Source organism: Carcharhinus amblyrhynchos, chromosome 16, assembly GCF_965287045.1.
Source record: "Carcharhinus amblyrhynchos chromosome 16, sCarAmb.v2.hapA, whole genome shotgun sequence".
In the NCBI taxonomy this organism is placed as follows: domain Eukaryota; kingdom Metazoa; phylum Chordata; class Chondrichthyes; order Carcharhiniformes; family Carcharhinidae; genus Carcharhinus; species Carcharhinus amblyrhynchos.
The window spans coordinates 18,837,624-18,860,244 of record NC_137339.1 but is presented as its reverse complement, the minus strand read 5'-3'; the positions used below and the strand labels follow the sequence as shown (position 1 = coordinate 18,860,244).

General features: G+C 43.6%; 1 protein-coding gene across 2 annotated transcripts in view; it reads left to right on the top strand.

Annotated features, from left to right (window-relative positions):
• Positions 1–22,621, top strand: part of LOC145353870 (uncharacterized) — a 282,180-nt gene that overhangs the window by 70,639 nt on the left and 188,920 nt on the right. Inside the window, exon 2 of one of the 2 annotated variants that reach the window (XM_080204778.1) lies at positions 2,171–2,339. The exons of the other annotated variant lie outside the window; for it this stretch is intronic. The gene's annotated coding sequence lies outside the window, so the exon portion shown is untranslated. The remainder of the gene's footprint in view (positions 1–2,170; positions 2,340–22,621) is intronic. 2 annotated transcript variants of the gene reach the window in all.

Genomic DNA, 22,621 nt, shown 5'->3' with positions numbered 1-22,621 from the left:
AGCTGGTCCAAAAACCTGCAACGCCCGTTTCTTAAGGCCCAATAAGGTCACTTGTGGTTGAGAATTAAATGCAAGATCCCTGTTTTAATATCTTACCAGTAAAGTTGCTTGGTTGACTGAATGATACATGACTTCTTTTTCATCCTATTCTGTAAGTCTTAACAAGATCCGAAATCAGTTGTTGATACTATGGCATTTAAATTCAGCATCTCATTGTGTATATACCTGTAGTTAACACGATTGATGGAGCACAATGCTGGTAAATGTGAGGCCACCCATCTACGTAGAAATAACAGCAAAATGGACTATTATTTAAATGGTGAAATATTGCAGCATGCTGCTGTGCAGAGGGACCTGAGTCACATTGTGCATGAATCACAAAAAGTTGGTTTGCAAGCGCAGCAGGGAATTAAGGACATAATTGAATTTGCCTCCTTAATTGTTAGAGGAATGGAGTTTAAAAATGGGGAGGTTATGTTGCAGCTGTGTAAGGTGCTAGTGAGGCCACACTTGGAGTACTGTATACAGCTTTGGTCTCCTCACTTGAGAAAGGATATACTGGCACTGGAGGGGGTGTAGAGGAGATTGACTGACTTGGTTGATTCTGGAGTTGAGAAGGTTGGCTTGTGAGGAGAGTCTGAGGACTGGGACTATATTCAATGGAATTTAGAAGGATGAGGGGGGATCTTAGGTAAACATAAAATTGTGAATGGAATAGATAAGATAGAAGCAAGTTGTTTCCATTGACAGGTGAAACTAAAACTCGGGGGCATAGCCTCAAAATAAGGGGGAGCAGATTTCGAACTGAGTTGAGGAGGAACTTCTTCACACAAAGGGTTGTGAACCTGTGGGGGAACTCCCTGCCGATTTGAAACAGTTGAGGCTACATCGTTGAATGTTATGTTATTAAGGCAAAGATGGGTAGATTTTTGATCAGTAAAAGAATTAAGGGTTATGGTAAATGATGGGTAAGTGGAGCTGAAAAGATCAGCCATAATCTTGTTGAATGGCAGAGCAGGCTCGAGGGGACGAATGGCCTACTCCTACTCCTAGTTCTTATATTCAAACAGGAATTAACAAGGGTTGCTACTTCCTGTCAATGAGGGACAACTAAGTTACTATATTGGAGTTCTGACTGTCATAGATTGGGTGGGGATTCTGTGTGGTTAATTTCAAATTTAATTTATATTTGTTGTCATATTTATACTGAAAATTCTATATAAACAAAAAGTCATATTTTACACACTTCGGTCGGTGAAAAATGAATGAAAAGCTTAATCTAACCAAAGATTCATTAGTACTCTTTGTATCTGATGGATCTGAATTGAATTGGTTTCAAAACTGAAGAAGCTTTTCAATCTTTCACTGTGTTATAAGCATTGACTTATGAAGCGACTTTACCCAGGAGTTAACTTTCCAGTTTGTATTGACGCAAATCCAGTGTTGCTTGGTTGGCCTGTAATTCTCTGAATACTAGTTGCTTCTGGCTTGATTGTCAGTCTGGGTGAAGACTTCATGTTTCCATTCGCTTTCAATGTACTCCTTTATTTCCCGTTTGGAGACCGCATCTTTATGGAGTAAAATGCTTGATGAATTGAGTACTAATTCTAACATTGAGTCCATAATGGGTAAATATGGTAATTTTTTGATGAGCTGATGTCTGGGAGTAATTTCTAACTGGAGATGTGATTCAAGAACACATAGTTCAGTTTATTACTGGAGTACGTTTTATTTATCCATAGTGTGGGTGAATGGATTCAGTAGACGAAGCTGTCATGTATTTTTGGATTCCTGCTTCAGCTTTCTCTCTGTCAACATTTACATCATATTTGCATGAGTTCATACAGCCTGGTGCTTTGTTCATATGTGGCTTGTGATGTACAGGCCTTGACTTTAAACATTAGTTGTTTTTTTTAGAGACTGTAGGAACAGCTGAGTTTCTTGGTACACTTTACATATCGTGTTTCATTTTTTTCACCTGATCCATATTTCTATAGTAACACCAGTTTTTTTTTAATACCATTGCTCAATAATTGGACAGGGTGCTAGGAGCTGCTCAACCAGTTTAGTGCATTGTAACCCCTCCCAGTCACATCAGAGTTTGGAGTTTCAAGAGATGAGTGGCATTGAGGCATCTGCCGTAAACCTAGGATTGATTTTTTTCCCCCAGTGCAGAAACCATTTGGAGCTAATCAGAGATTCAAAGGACCGGCTACAGCATCAATTATTTGCTGAGATATGTCTGCATGTCAAGTCCCACTGAAGTCGCATAAGTGGCATTTCATTTGATCCACTGCCAGATTTTCAAAGCTGTGCTTCAGAATTTATTCTCGATACTGGTGAGTTTGTAGCTCGGAGCTTGCCGGCACCTGGGCCTTGATCAGATTCTGGGGAAGGGTGGGTGGGTGATGGTGGGGGGCCATAGAATTCATTCTTGCTGCCGAAGATTTTTGCCAGAAATTCAAACTGAGGACTGTGACCCCAGCGTGCTCGTACTACGGTTTTATTTTGGATGACAGGTACAGTGATCAATGATTCGCTTGCAGGTGAGGGACACAAGTTGGCAGAACGTAGTCTGGTGTGGAAATTTCAGCCTCCTTCAAATCTTGTATAATCCGTGTCATTTCTTTCACTGTAACACAGTATAGTCATTGTTCTGCTTTCACTGTTCAACTATTTTAGGCTTCTTGCAGTTGGGTTATTAGTATGAAGAGCTAATAAAATGTTCGCCAAAGCCTGGCAGACAAGTTTTTGATTTGATTTATTATTGTCAGATATATTGGCTTATGGTGAAAAGTATTGTTTCTTCTGCGCTGTACAGTTAAAAGCATACTGATCATAGGGTAGAAGGGAAGGAGAGAGTGCCGAAAATAGGGTTATAGTCATAGCTAGGGTGTAGAGAAAAATCAAATCAATACAAGATAGGTCCATTCAAAACTCTGAAGACAAGAAGCTGTTCTCGAGTTGGTTGTTACATGATCTCAGACTCCTATATCTTTTCCTGACGGAAGGTGATGTCTGGAGTGCGTGGGGTTCTTGATTATGCTGGTTGCTTTTCCAAGACAGCAGGAGGTGTAGCCAGAGTCAGTGGTTGGGAGGCTGGTTTGTGAACGGACTGATCTACGTTTGAATTTAGAATAGATTACTGATGATGAAGCTGGCGTGTTCCACCCAAGAACCACATTTATGGCCTTTCCTTTTATTTGTGTTTTTCAAAATGATACTCTAAACCACAGTTCCTTTTGATGGAATTTTCTTTCCCCTGATTGATGTGATAATGCCACCCATTTCTTATAAAACCTTCTCTGTCGTTATTGGATTGTGCTGAAATTTTGTGAACATGTACATTACGTTGTCATCTCCTTGTCACTGAGAATTGGCCATTTAAGTGGGTGGGTTTTGCAGTTATATCGGAGACCACGTTTCCTAGTTGTCAGGCAAGATGAAGTACTTTCATTACTATTTAAATCGATTTGGAACAGTTTACTAAGCAATGTAGGTATAGAAATATAGCCACAAAGACCAATACAAGTATTAACTCTTATTAAAGGTAGTTCCCTTTTCCTATATACCCATGCAGGAACGGACAGTGTTTTTTTTCGCTTCATTCATAGGATGTGGGCGTTGCTGGCTAGGCCAGCATTTTGTTTTTGCATATCCTTCCTTGCCCTTGAAAAAGTGGTGGTGAGCTGTCGTTTTCCTATTTCAGTCCATGTGTTGTACGCTGCAGCCGTCCAGGCAAATGGAGTGTATTCCATCACGCCCCTGACTTGTGCCGTTTAGATGCTGGACAGGCTTTGCGAAGTCAGGAGGTGAGTTACTCCGCAGACTACCCAGGCAACTCGTCAATGAGGAAAAAACAGAGGACGCTGGAAACACTCACGATCAAACAATGTGTGTGGAGGATGGAAAATCAGAGAATCCCTGCAGAACTAGGCCATTCGGTCCATCGAGCCTGCACTGACACATTTCCTCTGCTTATCCCCCCGACACCAAGGGATAATTTATCATGGCCAATCCACCTAACCCGAACATCTTTGGAGGGTGGAAGGAAAACCACACAGACATGGGAAGAACACGCGAACTCCAGACAGACAGTCACCCAAGGCCGGAATGGATCCCTGGCGCTGTGAGGCAGCAGTGTTAACCACTGTGCCACCCTTTGAGTTAACGGGATTATTTTAGGCATACCCAGTTTGATCTGTCGGACACTCCTCACCTTGTAAAATCTCTTATAAAAGTAATAGTGAGATTCCGTAATTAAATTTACCAAATGCCTCCATGTTTGCAATCACTGCTTCGTAGCTGCTCCCTCCTTGTAAATATTGGGGCCAACCTTTTAGATCACTTTCCAGTGTTATAATTGCAGTTCTGTTGAAAAGTCGACGTGCTTAATACTACCATTGTTAGCTTGTATGAAAGCTTTGCATCTCTTCTGTATTTTAGACTTTCAATTATTAAAGTAAAGAAAGAAAAGAAAGGCAGTCAATTTTTGCTGTTTGGTTTTGGTCTAGTGCAGGGAAAGTTTAAAAACCCCCAATCTGTGGATTCCTTTCACTGAGTGGTCAATATTGTTGGTGCAGACTCGATGGGCCAAAGAACCTTTTCTACACTACATGACTCTATGCGCACACTTTGACTTTGTGATATGACTATTGACAGAAATTGGTTGCCTGTTACTCCTCTTGTTATTAGTCAACATATTGGACCATAACATCATGCTTGGGGATACTCCACTGATGACCTGGTAACCCTCTTGGATGTTCCCAGATAAGGGATAACCTGGCAATTGTCTGGAAGCACTGACTTCCACTGGACATTTGCCCTGTGCTGGGAACCATCCAATAAAGAAATTTAAATTGCTAACTTCAGATGGTTCTGAAAGTTTTATGCTTGTAGTAAGGAGGAAAAAAAGCCACTTTGTACTTTAGAGCAATTATTTAAACACCCAGACCAAACGCCACTCCTACATCCCATTCACTTCCCTCAGAAAATTTTCTTCTCCCTTTCAATGGGGTCTTTTAAACTCGCCTGCTTTATGGTAGCTAGGCCCACTTTTTTAAAAAAAAAGGAGGTGGCAAGTTCGCCGTTACGTGGCTCCTTTAACATGTTGCCACTGGAGCCAGGGACATGTTTCACTGCCCAAGTCTCACCCAACCTGAGTCCAAAAGGTCAGGCGAGATGAGTGCTTTACAGAATAACATTTATAAAGTTTATTTATTAGTGTCACAAGTAGGCTTACAATAACATTGTAATGACATTACTGTGAAAATCCCCCAGTCGCCACACTCCAGCGCCTGTTTGAGTACGCTGGGGGAGAATTTAGCATGGCCAGTGCACCTAACCAGCACATCTTTCAAACTGTGGGACAAAGCTAGAGCATCCAGAGGAAACCCCCGCAGACGCGGTGAGAATGTGTAGATTCAAGCCGGGAATCGAACCCAGGTCCCTGGCGCTGTGAAGCAGCAGGGATACCACCTCATTTACAGGTGATGGTCAGTCACTAAAGAATGGTAATCCATTATGGGTCCTTTGGCCCAACTTGTCCATGCTGCCCAGTAATGGGCCAAAACTGTCTGATTCATCATGCAGCGTCAGCTGGTGGTATTTAAAAAAAAAAATTGTCGTTAGAGCGTAATTCAAGTCAAGTTTTTGGCAATGTAGTAGTGGCATTTTGTGTAACAGAACTGTTGGGAGAACTTCCCCATGAGAAAAGGGTGACTAAGCTTTTTTTCTGTGAAACAGAATGCTGAACTTAATATCAGGGACAATATTACTCCTCTCTCTTTCATGCATCCCCCTCTGGTATGATAAACCATAATGAAGTACTGGAAATTGATTGAAATGGACCTTTTCATACCTAATATTGTTCTTTGATGCTCAGTGCACAATGATATTAGTGTAGTACATGATTATTATTAATGAATTCATCAATATGATGAACACAGCATTCCCCTTTAGAATGTTCTTTGATATCTTGAGCAAAATCTAAGTTGTGGATACTTATTTAGTAAGAAGTCTCACAACACCAGGTTGAAGACCAACAGGTTTTTTGCGCAGCACAAGCTTTCGTTGCACTGCTCCTTCATTTGGTGAATGCTGGATTTGTTTCACAAACGGTGCATATAGAGACAAACTCAATTACAAGATAACGGTTGGGATGTGAGTCTGAACAGATAATCAAGTCTTTGCAGGTGCAGACAACGTGAGTGGAGAGAGGCTTAAGCATAGGTTAAAGAAGTGTGAATTATCTCCAGCCAGGACAGAGAGTGAGATTTTGCAAGCCCAGGCAAATCGTGGGGATTACAGATAGTGTGACATGAACCCAAGATCCCAAATGAGGCTGTCCTCGTGTGCGGAACTCAGTTTCTGGTTGGCAATTCTGCTTTGTCATGTGTTTTGAAGGCCACCTTGAAGAACACTTACCCGAAGATCAGAAACTGAATGCCCGTGACTGCTGAAGTGTTCTCCAACAGGACATGCGCATCTCCATCAAGGACAGTCACCTCAGCACTTCACTGTACAGCAAGCTCACTGATAACCTCACGATGCTCCTTCTCCAGCTTCCAGCCTAAACACTTTAAACAAGCCATCCCCTAAAGACAAGTCCTCCGTATACACAGGATCTGCTCAGATGAGGCGCATTGCAATAGATACACACTGATGCTGAAAAACACCCTCATAAGAACAGGATATGGCACTCAACTCATCAATTGACAGTTCCAGTGCACCACGGCGAAAAACCACACTGACCTCCTTAGAAGACAAACATGGGACACGGCAGACAGAGTACCCTTCATCATCCAGCATTTCCCCAGAGTGGAGAAGCTATGACATCTTCTCCAGAGCCTTCCACATGTCATTGATAAAGATGAACATCTCGCCAAGGCCATCCCCACACCCCCCTTACTTGCCTTCAAACAAATGCACAACCTCAAACGGACCATTGTATGCAGCAAACCACCCAGCCTTCAGGAGAACAGTGACCATGACACCACACAACCCTGCCACAGCAACCTCTGCAAAACGTGCTGGATCATCGACACGGATGCCATCATCTCGCGTGAGAACCCTATCCACTCGGTACGTGGTATATACTCTTGCAACTCGGCCAACGTTGTCTATCTGGTACACTGCAGGAAAGAGTGTCCCAAGACATGGTACGTTGGGAGACCATGCAGATGCTACAAAAACGGATGAATGGACACCGCTCAACAATCACCAGGCAGGAATACTTCAGCAATCACGGGGATTCAGCCCCTGATCTTCGGGTAAGTGTTCTCCAAGGCAGCCTTCACCACACACAACAACGCAGAATCGCTGAACAGAAACTGACAGCCAAGTTCCGCTCACGTGAGGACGGCCTCAATCGGGAACTTGGGTTCATGGCTCACTATCTGTAACCCCCATGACTTGCCTGAGCTTGTAAAGTCTCACTAACTGTCCTAAACATAAGAACATAAGAACATAAGAAATAGGAGGAGGAGTAGGCCATCTAGCCCTTCGAGCCTGCCCCGCCATTCAATAAGATCATGGCTGATCTGCCGTGGCTCAGTTCCACCTTCCCGCCCTCTCCCCATAACCCTTAATCCCCTCTCTTATCAAAAACCCATCAACCCGCGTCTTAAAAATATTTAGCGAGGCAGCCTCCACCACTTCAATGGGCAGAGAATTCCAGAGATTCACCACCCTTTGAGTGAAGAAGTTCCTCCTCAACTCCTTTCTAAACCGCCCCCCCTTTATCTTGAGGCTGTGCCCCCTAGTCCTACTGTCTTTGAGCGGAAAGAGTCTCTCCACCTCTATATCCTATCCATCCCATTCATCATCTTATACGTCTCAATGAGATCTCCCCTCATTGTTCTAAACTCCAACGAGTACAAGCCTAGTTTATTCAGCCTCTCCTCATAGCTCAACCCCCTCAACTCTGGTATCAGCCTAGTAAACCTCCTCTGCACTCCCTCCAAGGCCAAAATATCTTTGCGCAGGTGCGGTGCCCAAAACTGCGCACACTACTCCAGCTGCGGCCTCACCAATGCCCTATACAGCTGCAGCAAGACCTCCCTACTTTTATATTCAATCCCCCTCGCTATGAAGGCCAGCATCCCATTCGCCTTCCTGACCACCTGCTGCACCTGCAAGCTGGGTTTTTGCGACTCATGCACAAGGACCCCGAGGTCCCTCTGCACCGTCGCCTGCTGCAGTTTTTCACCCCGTAAGTAATAGTCCTTCCTACCATTCTTCCTACCAAAGTGGACCACCTCACACTTGCCAACATTAAATTCCATTTGCCATTTCCTGGCCCATTCGCCCAGCCTATCTAGATCCTTCTGCAGACTCTCCACACCCTCCGCACAATTTGCCGTTCCCCCAATCTTGGTGTCATCAGCAAATTTCGACACCCTACACTCGGTTCCCTCCTCCAGATCATCTATATAAATGGTAAAAAGCTGAGGCCCCAGCACCGACCCCGGGGGCACTCCACTAGTCACCATCCGCCAATCCGAATAGCACCCATTGACCCCCACTCTCTGCCTCCTATTTGACAACCAATCCTCTATCCACGCTAACACCCTACCCCCAACTCCATGTCCCTCGACCTTCTGCAATAACCTCTTGTGAGGTACTTTGTCAAACGCCTTCTGAAAATCCAGAAAGACCACATCCACCGGCTCTCCTCTATCCACTGCCCTAGACACATCCTCATAGAACTCCAGTAAATTTGTCAGACACGACTTCCCTTTAATGAAACCGTGCTGCGTCTGCTCTATCAAGCAATTGCCTTCAAGATGCCTCGCAATTTCCTCCTTAATGACGGATTCTAACATTTTACCTACCACAGACGTTAAACTAACCGGCCTATAATTCCCCGCCTTTTGCCTGGCACCCTTCTTAAACAACGGCGTAACATTAGCCGTTTTCCAATCTTCCGGCACTTCCCCGGAATCCAGCGACGTCTGGAAAATAACCACCAAGGCATCCACTATCACCTCCGCCATTTCTTTCAGAACCCTCGGATGCATTCCATCCGGTCCTGGGGACTTGTCCACAATCAGCCCCTCCAGTCTGTCGAGCACCGCCTCTCTAGTAACAGTAATGTCATTAAGACCCTCCAGTCCTACCACCTTTCCATCACTAACACCCGGCAAATTATTCACGTCCTCCTCCGTGAAGACAGAAACAAAAAAGTTATTCAATACCTTAGCCATATCCCCATCCCCTACCACTAAGTCCCCCTTCTCATCCTCTAAAGGACCAACGTTCACCCTAGCCAGCCTCTTCCTTTTTATATATTTATAAAAACTCTTGCTATCCTTTTTTATATTAAGCGCTAGCCCAGCTTCATAGTTTCTCCTACCCTTCTTTATCAACTTCTTTGTCAATCTTTGTTGATATTTAAATCTCTCCCAATCCTCTTCTCGCCCACTACTCTTAGCTACTCTAAATTCCTCCGCTTTTAATTTAACACTTTCCTTCACCTCCTTCGTTATCCATGGCTTATTACCTCTCCTCCTACGGTCCTTTTTGACCATTGGAATAAATTTCCGCTAAGCACCAAGAAAGATCTCCTTAAAGATCCTCCACTGCTCCTCAGCAGACCCTCCCTCCAACGCGCTCCCCCAGTCAACATTCGCCAATTCTTCTCTCATCCTACTGTACTCCCTTCTATTCAAACAAAGGATGCGTGTCCGGGAACCCACTTTCTCCTCCTCCATCTGCACCAGAAACTCCACCATACAATGGTCACTCTCCCCAAGAGAATTCTTCACCGCAAGGTCCCTAATTCTACCTGCCTCATTACATAGCACGAGATGGCTTGAGACAATTCACATCTCTTTAACCTATGCTCAACCCCCTCTCCACTCGCATTGTCTGCACCTGTTAAGACTTGATTACAGACTTGCATTCCAATTATTATCTTGTAAATTGAGTTTGTGTCTTTATATTCCCTGTTTGTGAAACAAATCCTGTACTCACCTGATGAAGGAGCAATGCTCTGAAGCTCGCGCAACCAAATAAACCTGTTGGTCTTGCATAACATAAGAACATAAGAACTAGGAGCAGGAGTAGGCCATCTAGCCCTTCGAGCCTGCCCCGCCATTCAATAAGATCATGGCTGATCTGTCGCTGCTCAGTTCCACATTCCCGCCCTCTCCCCATAACCCTTAATCCCCTCGCTTATCAAAAACCCATCAACCCGCGTCTTAAAAATATTTAGCGAAGGCAGCCTCCACCACCTCAACAGGCAGAGAATTCCAGAGATTCACCACCCTTTGAGTGAAGAAGTTCCTCCTCAACTCTGTGTTCTAAACCGCCCCCCCCCCCCTTTATCTTGAGGCTGTGCCCCCGAGTCCTACTGTCCTTTCTGAGCGGGAAGAGTCTCTCCACCTCTATCCTATCCATCCCATTCATCATCTTGTATGTCTCAATGAGATCTCCCCTCATTCTTCTAAACTCTAACGAGTACAAGCCTAGTTTATTCAGCCTCTCCTCATAGCTCAACCCCCTCAACTCCGGTATCAGCCTAGTAAACCTCCTCTGTACTCCCTCCAAGGCCAAAATATCCTTGCGTAAGTACAGCGACCAAAACTGCACACAGTACTCCAGCTGCGGTCTCACCAATACCCTATACAGCCGCAGCAAGACCTCCCTACTTTTATATTCAATCCCCCTCGCTATGAAGGCCAGCATCCCATTCGCCTTCCTGACCACCTGCTGCACCTGCAGGCTGGGTTTTTGTAACTTAACCTGGTATTGTGAGACTGTGCCTATCCCAGTCCAACACTGGCAATTCCACATCATTTTTTTTAAAAATAACCAACAGAATCTGCTTTTAAAAAAAACAAGAAGAATCCAGTTCCTATAATTTTGGCAATAACTTCATTTGGCTCATCGTGTCTGCTCCGCCATTCAATGAGATCATGTCTGATCTGAGATGATAGGACGAGCTTATTTATCTCCATTTAGATTTGGAGATATTTTTGTCAAAGTATTTGGGTACCATTTTAATGCAGACACGAGCATCTTTTAGGATTTCTTGGCTTAGCTTACATGCATATTTTCCCCATCGCTCAGTAACCTCTTCTTCAATGGACGCAATTGATAATTAAAACCCATCAATTGTGGATTTTAAACTAACCAATGGTATTCATAGCGAGGGGGATTGAATATAAAAGTAGGGAGGTCTTGCTGCAGCTGTATAGGGCATTGGTGAGGCCGCAGCTGGAGTACTGTGTGCAGTTTTGGGCGCTGCACCTGCGCAAAGATATTTTGGCCTTGGAGGGAGTGCAGAGGAGGTTTACTAGGCTGATACCGGAGTTGAGGGGGTTGAGCTATGAGGAGAGGCTGAATAAACTGGGCTTGTACTCGTTGGAGTTTAGAAGAATGAGGGGAGATCTCACTGAGACATACAAGATGATGAATGGGATGGATAGGATAGAGGTGGAGAGACTCTTCCCGCTCAGAAAGGACAGTAGGACTAGGGGGCACAGCCTCAAGATAAAGGGGGGGGGGGGGGTGCGGTTTAGAACGGAGTTGAGGAGGAACTTCTTCACTCAAAGGGTGGTGAACCTCTGGAATTCTCTGCCCGTTGAAGTGGTGGAGGCTGCCTCGCTAAATATTTGTAAGACGCGGGTTGATGGGTTTTTGATAAGAGAGGGGATTAAGGGTTATGGGGAGAGGGCGGGAAAGTGGAACTGAGCAGCGACAGATCAGCCATGATCTTATTGAATGGCGGGGCAGGCTCGAAGGGCTAGATGGCCTACTCCTGCTCCTGTTTCTTATGTTCTTATGTTCTTATGTATTAAGGGATATAAGGAAAAGGTGGGAATAAGGATTTGGGTCACATGATCTCATTAAACAGGGGAATGAGCTCAAGGTTATTATCTGACCCTATTGGCTCCCTGAATTCCTGTAACCAAATTCTCTCAAACATCCTGGAGATGGGTCGCATTTGAAATCCTCGCAAACCACGTTACTAGTCTCTGCAAACTTCTCATTAATTGCAAATGTCATAGCTTTTGTTGCTTTTTAAGACGTTCCGAAATAAAAATGCATATGAAGCAATGCATGGAGTTACAGCCATTTCCTGTTTATCGGCACCTTCTTCAGCCCTTTGCCAATTTTCTTCTCTGAAGGTTTTGATTCCTCATTGACACATGGTTCATCGAGTGCTAATCTCACCAGTGGCTTTTCTAAGTAGCCTTTGAAAAGCTGAGCCTTTAGTGGTGAGTGTTGAGGAGCTAATTAGTGAGGGACAAGAATACTATCACAGCTGAGATTGGTCCTCACCCGATGTATATACTGTACATTTCCAACAGGCATCGCTTGAGAGTGCTCTGCGCAGATTGTTCTAGCTGCTCATTAGATAATGTAAGGAAAATTGTCAGGAAGTTTTTTATTTGAGGAATTACCCAGAAAAATAGCTTGTTTTCTCTGCTCGCAGGATGTGTGTGTCGTTGATGAGACCAGCACGTATTGCTCTCCAAGGTGGTGGTGGTAATCCGTCTTCTTGAACCGCTGCAGTACATGTGGCGTTGGTACATCCTTGGTACTGGGGACACTGAGATTGTTGACTCAGTAACAGTGAAAGAATGACAATATTTTAAAAAAAAAGGCATCACCAGAATAAATACTTTTGATCTGTCCACCCTTTTTATACGTAGAATCGCAACTTGTTCAGGAAACCAGCTGTGTCAGTAATCATAAGACGTTGGGGCAGAAGCAGGCCATTTGGCCCATTGTGTCTGCTCCGCTATTCAATGAGATCATGTCTGATCTGAGATGATGTGACGAGCTCATTATCTCACCAAGTGGAAACTCTATAATTGAGAAGGAGCAAAACCAAACACGGGGTATCAGGCCCTCTGAGCTCACAACAGAGTGTTAACAAAACAACATTCACTTGGGCCTCTTGGGACTAGGATTTGATCTGATGCCAACGATGGCCTCTGGAACTAGACAAATCTTAGTCCTCCCATGACATGCTAGTCTGATTTAATTTCACCCATGTTGCTGGAGGAACGGCTGGAATATGGTGCAAAGTCCCTGACCAGCATTATTAACCCTCCACCCACACCATAGGCACTAGCCAGTGAGGGCCGTGGGATGGCAGTGAGGTGAAGATAGGCCCTATAACTTCAGCATCCTCCCATTTTTCCTTTCATTAATGTGCGAACACAAACCCAACTCTGATTGCAATTACAGAGAATGCTGGAAAAACTCAGATGCTGTGGTTTTCCAGCACTGTCTGTTTGTGTTTCAGATTCCTGCGTCTGCAGTATTTTGCTTATTTTTCTCTGATTGCTGTGAATTGTGTGCAGAGGGTGTCTTTTCTACCTGCAAATGATATTGATGTTGCTCATCCATCTGTTCTTAAAGAAAATACAGAATATCACTTCAGTTTCTCCTGTATGTTCTTTTGAGACCAATTTGCATTCAGAATGAATGACCACACACTAAATAATGGATCCCGGAAAAACCAGATTGAGGATTTTCGTTGCTCAGAGCAGACGTTCACAACAGGCGTTCATATTCAGCATAAGCAATCTGACATTCCTTCAACTGCCACATTTTCTTACCTTGAACAAGTGGTTCCTACTTCCAGACGCTGATTTGGCACTGTTTCAGCATACTGGCTTTGTCTCCTTACTGACCAGCACAGGGAAAAGTAAAAATATTAACATACATTGTGATATTGTCTTGTAACTTGCAAGAATTCAAAACTTCAGATGGAGCTGAATCAATAAAGCAATATTTTGTGATCCTAAGATGTGTGGGCTAGGTGAATTGGCTGTGCTAAATTGTCCCTTAGTGTCCCAAGATATGTACATTAGGGGCATTAGTGGCGTAAATGCATAGGTTACAGGGATAGGGTGGAATGTGGTCTAGATAAGATACTCTGTTGGAGAGTTTGTGCAAACCCGATGGGTTGAATGGCCTTCTTCTGCACTGTAAGGATTCCATAGGAAGAATTAAGTCTTCACTTTTGCTGTGAAGCCCAGGCTACCGAGTCAAATGCTTCAGTTACTGAAAAGCAGAGTTTGTTTCTAACGCTAGCAGTTGTATCTCCAGCAAAAACATTTTTCTACCACTGCACAATGATCACCACCAGCTGCTGAAAACTCGATCTACAATTTAATCGCTTAGAGATGTGATTTAATCTGGACTTCCTTCTAACATCCTCAACAAACTCTGGAGTTGTGCAAAATGCAGACATAATAAATACAGACATCCATATCCTGTCCTGTTTGCCCGTCACAGCTTTCCTTACTAAACTGACTCAGCATTTACCAACAAACTGCTCGTCACATCATGTATGGCCGTGCTCCACTCTATCCTTGCAACCTCTTCATGCCTTAAGTTACTTCATAAGAACATAAGAGATAGGAGCAGGAGTAGGCCATCTAGCCCTTTTGAGCCTGCTCTGCCATTCAGTAAGATCATGGCTGATCTGAAGTGGATCAGTTCCACTTTCCCGCTTTCTCCCCATAACCCTTAATTCCCTTGTCTATCAGAAATCTATCTTGTCCTCACATTATGTATTTGTGTGACCGCCGATCTTTTGGATGCTTCCAGAAGGTGTCCATTCATCCCATAGATTATAGAATCTACAGTGTAGAAGGAGGCCAGTTGGCCCATAGAGCTTACACTGGCAACGATCCCATGAAAGTCTTGTCCATCACTATAACATATCGCCACATATTTACCCTCCTAATCCCCCTGACATTAAGGGGCAATTTAACATTGTCAATCAACCTAACCTGCACATCTTTGGCCTGTGGGAGGAAACCCACACAGACACAGGGAGAACGTGCAGACTCCACACAGACGGTGACACGAGGCTGGAATCGAACCCAGGTCCCTGGCGCTGTGAGGCAGCAGTGCTAACCACTGTGCCACTCCCATCAGCACAAAGACCTGAGACAACATGGCACTCATGGTGGAGATGGACCCCTCTAATCGTATGCAATGCCCCTGGAAAGGCTGACAAAGCCACATGCATCATCTGCTGCTGTTGCTACAGAATCATCCTGTTTGTTAATGGTCCCCAATGCTCAGCTTCTGCATCCAGCTGGGCAGTTTAGGAAAGTCCTCTCCCCATCCCTGCACTAGGGAATCTTCAATGTTGTCCAAGTCTCCCACTATCTCCTCCTCACTCGCCTTGTGTGGCTCACCATGTTACAACAATGTTTTCTTGGAGACCTCAACTGAGGTTTGTGTGACTGAGCTGAAGGAGGGAGTGTGTGAGTCATGTGTTTATACTTCCTCAGCGCATGAGCCTTCCTCTGAGGAGTCTTCCTTCCTTCTCCAGGGCCAGCTCCTGAGCAATGCTTGAAGGACACTCGAGAGATGAAAGACGTGAATTAGAATTGACAAGTACAAAAGTTTCATGGTCAACAAAGTGCAGATTTGTGACCCACAGCACCATCTCTAGAGATGCCTTCAGAAATCGGGCATTTCCTCTCTTTGAGATACAGTCACTCAGTGTTGCCAGTTATAAAATGTTTCGTTTCTGCCCCTTGTCAGTTTTTTAATAAATATCGAGGTTTCAACAATCGGGTGCAGGTCTTCCCACTCCAATTGTTCAGAAAACTCGGAAGCTGGATTCTAATACTGTGGTTGAATTAAGAGCCGGGAGACAAAAACAATCCACGAACTTTCAATTTCTGGCCTGTTGCCGGCCTCTTCTGCTGCAGTCCGGATATTAAAATCCAGACCGCTAAGATTCTAGGTTTCCAAATTGTGCCCCTTGGACCCTCAGAAGCACTCTATTGGGAGAGGGGAGGAATGTGGAAGATCTGATGCTGCATCCTGGAGGACATAAGCTCTCAGTTTCTGACATTCTAATAGGCTATTGTGAATATTTATTGGCTTATTGCAGCATTATTTCTGTACCGCTGGGGGAGTTGGACATTTTCTGCAGCAATAATCTTTGCATACCTGATGGTATTATTCTTTTCTTGGAGTGTGCATGGAACCTTTTGCAGTGGTGGGTCCCCTTGAAAAGTGTAAGCGTTTTCAGTGAGCCCTGAGCACAAATTGAGTTTGAAAACGGCTTCTTAAGTAGGAGTCTCTGACAAGGGCTCTGGTCGCACTCTTTTTCTTATAATATTCGGTATTGATCCAACTTGGCAGAATGTGTCAGATCAACTCCGTGTACAGCAATGACTGTGGGCAAGATGTCATTGGACAAATGGAGTTATTTCCATTTGATTGATGTTAATGAAAAATAATAGCATGGATATAAGTCATCAAACCACTTGCACTAATTTCTTTATAACCAAAATCAAACAAGGCGGGGAGAGATATGCCTGACCATTTCTAATAGCTGAGTGGGAAAGGAACACGTTGACTTGGAAAAAAAAATTTGCATTCCCTTCCCCTCCTCACAAACACACTGCTGTTCAAATAGAAGGGGTACGAGCCGTATGGGAATCGAGAGTTATGGGGATAAGGCAGGAAGGTAGAGTTGAGGATGATCATATCAGATCAGTCATGATCTCGTTGAACAGAGGAGCAAACTCGATGGGCCGAGTGGGCTCCTGCAGCTTCTGGTTTTGATTTTTAGGTGGGACCAGTGTGAGACAGAAAGCTTTGGAAAAGTGTTGAGATACAGGGGGTGGGGGAGGAGAGAGGAGGAGGAGGAAATCTGATTTCTTGAGAGAGTGTTCCGAAAAGAGTGACATTTGTGGCTGGCCTCAGGACCCCATCTGTCCTTAATTAGAATTGTTTTGTTGTATTTTCTGCCTGTGTTAGTCTTTCTGCTTTCAATTTAAGAGTCATTATTTCTTAGAGCTGTCAGTATGCCTCAAGAATAGCTTCAAAATGTGATGTTTTGCCCACATGCAAGACATGACTAAGCAGTGGTGTAAATATCATGTGCAAAGCTAAATCAAGGTTGCAAAATTCTATTTTTTTTTCAAATATTCCAGAACATTTCTTCTAGGATTCAATAATGAGCAAACTTTTTGGAGGAATCACCTATTTGCTCATTCGTTGGGGCCAATATCTGAGGTTATGGGTGGAATGTTCTGATTTATTGGGTAAAGATAGAAGATAGGAGGAGGCCACTTGGCCCTTCAAGCCTGCTTCACCATTCATAGAATCCCTACAGTGCGAAAGGTGGCCATTGAGCCTATCAAGTCTGCACCGATAGCAATCCCATCCCAGACCCTACCCCCACAAATTTACCCCACTAATCCCTGACATTAAGGGATAATTTAGCATGGCCAATTAACCTAACCCACACATCTTTGGTCTGTGGGAGGAAACCGGAGCACCTGGAGGAAACCCACGCAGACATGGGGAGAATGTGCAAACTCCACACACAGTGACCCAAGCCAAGAATCAAACCCAGGCCCCTGGAGCTGTGAGACAGTTAGGAAGGCAAATGCAATGTTAGCATTCATGTTGAGAGGGCTGGAATAGAAGAGCAGGGATGTACTTCTGAAGCAGTATAAGGCTTTGGTCAGACCCCATTTGGAGTATTGTGAGCAGTTTTGGGTGCCATATTTAAGGAAGGATGTCCTGGCCTTGGAAAGGGTCCAGAGGATGTTCACAAGAACGATCCCTGGAGTGAAGAGCTTGTCATATGAGGAACGATTGAGGACTCTGGGTCTGAACTCGGAGTTTAGAAGGATGAGGGGGGGATTTTATTGAAACTTACAGGGTACTTTGAGGCCTGGAGAGAATGGACTGGAGAGGATGTTTCCACCAGTAGGAAAAACTAGAACCAGAGAGCACAACTTCAGACTAAAGGGACAATCCTTTAAAACAGATGAGGGGAAATTGAAAATGAATCTGTGGAACTGTTTGCCACAAAAGGCTGTGGAGGCCATGTTACTGAGTGTCTCTGAGACAGAGATAAGTTCTTGACTAATAAAGGGGGGGATGTCAGGGATTATGGGGGAAAAGACAGGAGAATGGGGATGAGAAAAATATCAGCCATGATTGAGTCTGCTCCGCCATTCAATGGGCCGAGTGGCCTAATTGTCTTATGGCCTTATAACAATAGGACTGAGTTGAAGAGATACATCTTTACACAAAGAGTTGTGAATCTGTGGAATTACCTGCCCAGTGAAGCAGTTGAGACTACCTCATTGAATGTTTTTAAGGCAAGGATAGAAACAGTAAAAGAATTGAGGGTTATGGTGAGTGGGTGGATAAGTGGAGCTGAGTTCGTGAAAAGATCAGCCGTGATCTTATTGAATGGTGGAGCAGGCTGGAGGGGCCAGATGGCCTATTCTTGCTCCTAATTCTTATGTTCCATTATGTACCTAGATCCTGGACCAACTTCAGATACTTGCAGTCAATTCTGAATCAACATTTGTTCTTTTGGTGTGCAACTGATGTTCAGTACAGTCCAGTCAATCTGTTTGACCTGCACAGATATAATCAAATCCATGAATCTGTCTGTTGCATTCATGTTTGATAGCGCTTCTGAGAGCGCAAATCAAATGATTTCAGGAGCTGAAGAAGCACTTTATAACACAATTCCTTAGGAGTTTATGCTGCTACCTCTGCTTTTCAAACACACAGGCCTGGAATATTGTTACATCAGTGCAACTTTAGGTTGGAAAGTGTGTTTGGCAGAGCAGACCTGCCTATGTAAAGATGCATTTAAATTTCCTGCAGATCGCATTAAAAGAAGCCTGAATGTAACATGGGCAGAAATGGGCATAACGCATCATAAATGACAGGGCCCCAGGGAAAGAATTGAACTCAGTAAGAAAATTAAAATGTCAACTCAATCAACAATTATTCATGCACATCAGACACAGCTGATGTGAGAACCTGTAGCCGGAAAAATCTTTCAATTTTTGATGTGATGTCCTTGCACTGTTAAAAATCCATTGATGCAAGAGAATAGGAGAGCACATCTTTTTATGAGAATAAATTAAGATCAAGCATGTAAAAATGCAATAAAACTCCAGAAAAAGTACTGTTGCTTTTTGCACTTTGGAGCTTAGATGTGATTGTCCTCTGAAAAGACGGAGTTTGCGTAGGAGACTCTAATATTAAAAAGTAGTAGCAGGAGTAGGCCATTTGGCTCTTTGAGCCTGCTCCACCATTCATTATGATCATCAAATTCAATATCCTCAACCCTCTCTTCGCCCCATATCCCTTGATCCTATTAGCCTGAAGAGTTATATCTAATTTCTTCTTGAAATCAGACAACGCTTTGTCCTCACTACATTCTGCAGTAGTGAATTCCATACATTCACCAACCACATTTGGGTAAGGAAATTTCTCCTTACTTCAGTTTTAAAACACTTATCCCTTATCCTCAAACTATGACCCCTAGCTCTGGACTCCTCCCACCATCAGAAACATTCTTTCTGAATCTACCCTGTCTAACCCTGTTAGAATTTTATAAGCTTCTACGAGATCCCCTCTCATTCTTCTAAACTCCAGTGAAAATAAGCCTAACCGACTTACTCTCTCCTCATCTGACAGACCAGCCATCCAAGGAATCAGCCTAGTAAATTTTCACTGTACTCCCTCTGTAACAAGGACATCCTTCCTGAGGTAAGGATGCCAAAACTGTACATAGTATTCTCGGTGTGGCCTCACCTCTGGCCGTATACAATTGCACTATTGATGGGAATGTTCCCTTCCAGTTGGGGAACATAATGTAATTGAGGCCAAAACATTGTCTGATTTCAAGAAGAAATTAAATATAGTCTTGGGGCTAAAGGGATATGGGGAGAATGGAGGAATCAGGATATTGAATTTGATGATCAGCCATGATTAAAATGAATAGTGAAGTCAGCTTGAAGGGCCAAATGGCCTACTCCTGCTTCTAGTTTCTATGTCCTTGAATAGCATTTTAAACAAGACATCACAAATTTTTCGTTAAATAATAGACAACTGAACTGAGTAAGAATTGGGAGATGTGGAATGTTGCCTCGCGGTTTAAAGATTGCACCCTGGTCGTAATTAGACAAGCAGCCAAGACATGGAGAGAAGTACCTCTTTCCAGCTGACAGCAGAAAAAGGCCAGCCAGTTGGTGGGCAGCAAGAGTGTGGTGCCAAGAACTTTGATTCAGTGCCCGAGCTAGCTCAATGACGTGAAGCTCTGCATCTCCTGCACCGCTCAGCTGGCCCCATCATTTCTATCTCTCTTACATTCTCCTGCTTAGCTTTTGATCCTCTGACCAACAGAGGTGGAACCTCTGGAGATGGGCATTTTTGCAGAGCTTCATGGCAGTGAAGTCAAAAGTGAATGCTGAGCGGAGAAAACATTCTGAAGGGTCATTAAAAACCAGTCAAAGAGATGTATTTTGAAGAGGGCCTTAAAGGAAGGGAGGAAAGTGGACGAACGGGGAGGTTTTCGGAGGAAATTTCAGAACAATGGGCCTAAACAGCTGAAAACATGGCATGGCATCGAGGGAATTAATCCCAAATGTTATTATGTTAAGCATGATTAATAGACTTAGGTCAGCTATGACGTCAGGAAGCATTACCTCATAAGGTGAAGAAAAGACTCGCACTTGGATAGTTTTTTTTAATAACCACAAGTGTTTTACCACCTGTGATGTATTTTTTTGAAGTATGGTCACTTCTGAGTTGTAGGAAACAAATGGCCAAAAAATAAGGAAGCTGCAAAGAGGATCTCTTGACCTAGACCAATCTTTGGCACTGTGTTTAAATGTTTGATGTGTGGCCAGTGGTACATGCGCGTTCAACGCTATATTGATAAAGGCTAAATTTGTTTCTAAATGCACACAAATGCCTAAGAGGCTTAAAGCATGTTTGCCGCCTCCCACTATTCAAAATTAATTTGCAACTGACTGCAGCACGTGTATTGAGAACAGAATCTTGCCTTCATTTCAAACCAAAAGGAAATGGGATGTTTGCTGCCATTGTTACAATTGTTATTAGTTACTGCTATCAATTTCTAAAGTACATTTAAGCCTCTCGTGCCCACATTGATCTTATAGCAGCTGTATCCTTTAATGTTGGAGTTTATCATCTATTTTCTCATAATTATAGCTTGGTAGGACAACACTGTGCAATATTTTGGCTTTTTTTTTCAACAGTAAGGCATTCCATGTAGTTGCAAATTCAGTTCAAAAGGTAAATGATTCATAACTTTTCTTAAAAATAACATTTGTTTATTACAAAATGCAATCAACTTTTCCCATTATCCGTTTAGTTTGCGTTGTTCGAAGCTTGCAATTGAGATCCCTAGAAATAGACAACTGTTGAGTTTTTTTGCCAGAGTTTGCATGCTGTGAAAAACTGAATGCAGATAACTGCAGCACAAGTCAATGTGTGTGGGTGTGCACTTGCAAACAGTGTACTGATGGCTGAATCATCAAACGTCTCACCCTAAATTCTTTCAAAAAGTGTCAAATTTGCACGCCCTTCAGATCAAGAGGTTGATGTGTAGCGGCATTAGGTGGGACAAGAAAACTGTGATGTGGAGAGTGCATTGCTGTTTCTTGAAGGCTACTTTACAGTTACAAGCTCCTGCATTTGAGTTATGTACTGAATTTATGAGAGCTGACCATATACTGGATTGTTTTCTCACTGAGGGACTGGATTAATTGACAGCTCTGCTGAAACCACCACAACTACATTATCTGAGGCCAAAACCCTTCAGTAGCATATTTAGACTTCATACGTGGTGATGTCCCTTTCTGCTAAAGGCACTACTGCATCTCAGTGCACCTTATTTTTTAGACTGAAAACTATGAAATTAACTATACCCTTGTTCTTTGGACGGACGATTCACCTTGGGTGCTCTGTTAAATTCTTGTGGTTGATCAAACACTGGCAGAATTGTGTGTGAGACTACTTTGATTAGTGCAACATTGAAAATAGGTTTTTTGCTTTAAACTTATTTTTATCTCTTTCCCCCACTTCAAAAAAAAGGTGTGTTTTTAATTTATATTTCCAGTATAAATACTGAACGTATTACTTATACGCTGGACGTTAAATGTTGAGTAATGAAACTTGGGATCGTTAACTGCATGACTGGAGAAATGAACCATAGACTAGGATGTCTGTCTTTGCATCTTTCCACTCACGAACTGGGCTTCAACACAGGGAGACTCCCTTGTAGTGCTGAATGTTTCTAAATGCCAGGTGCCACTGGTCTCATTGCTAGTGGAAAATTTGGTGACCATAAACTGTACATTCCAAACTCTAAAGGAAGAGAAGTAGCCAGTTAAAAGAAAGCAACTTCATTTCAAAGTGAGGGTGAATTTCTGGAACGAGCCAACGTTTCTTGTTCAGTCTGAGTTCTAACAGCTTCCTTAGTTGGACCTATTGTATCTCTTTGTGGTTTTTATTCTTTGAATTTGAAGAATACGTTCCCGTTCTGTGGTGCTGCCACCTGTAACAGACTAGGGGGTGTTGGGGGGGCGGGGGCGGTGTTGAGATTGGCCCATTCTGTCTGTTCTGATGCCTTAACTCTTCCCTCTGGAGTTTGAACTCATTACTCTAAACCCTTGCCTTAGGGACCCTAAATTTGTTTTGTCTATTATGATGGCCAAAGGGGCTCGTCAATACATTGTACAGTGGGACTTGTGGAGTACAAGTTCCCCTATTGAGTGGGTGGTGGTATGCCCAAAAGGAAAGGAGCAGAGGGAGTTTAAAACCAGCTGACCATGCC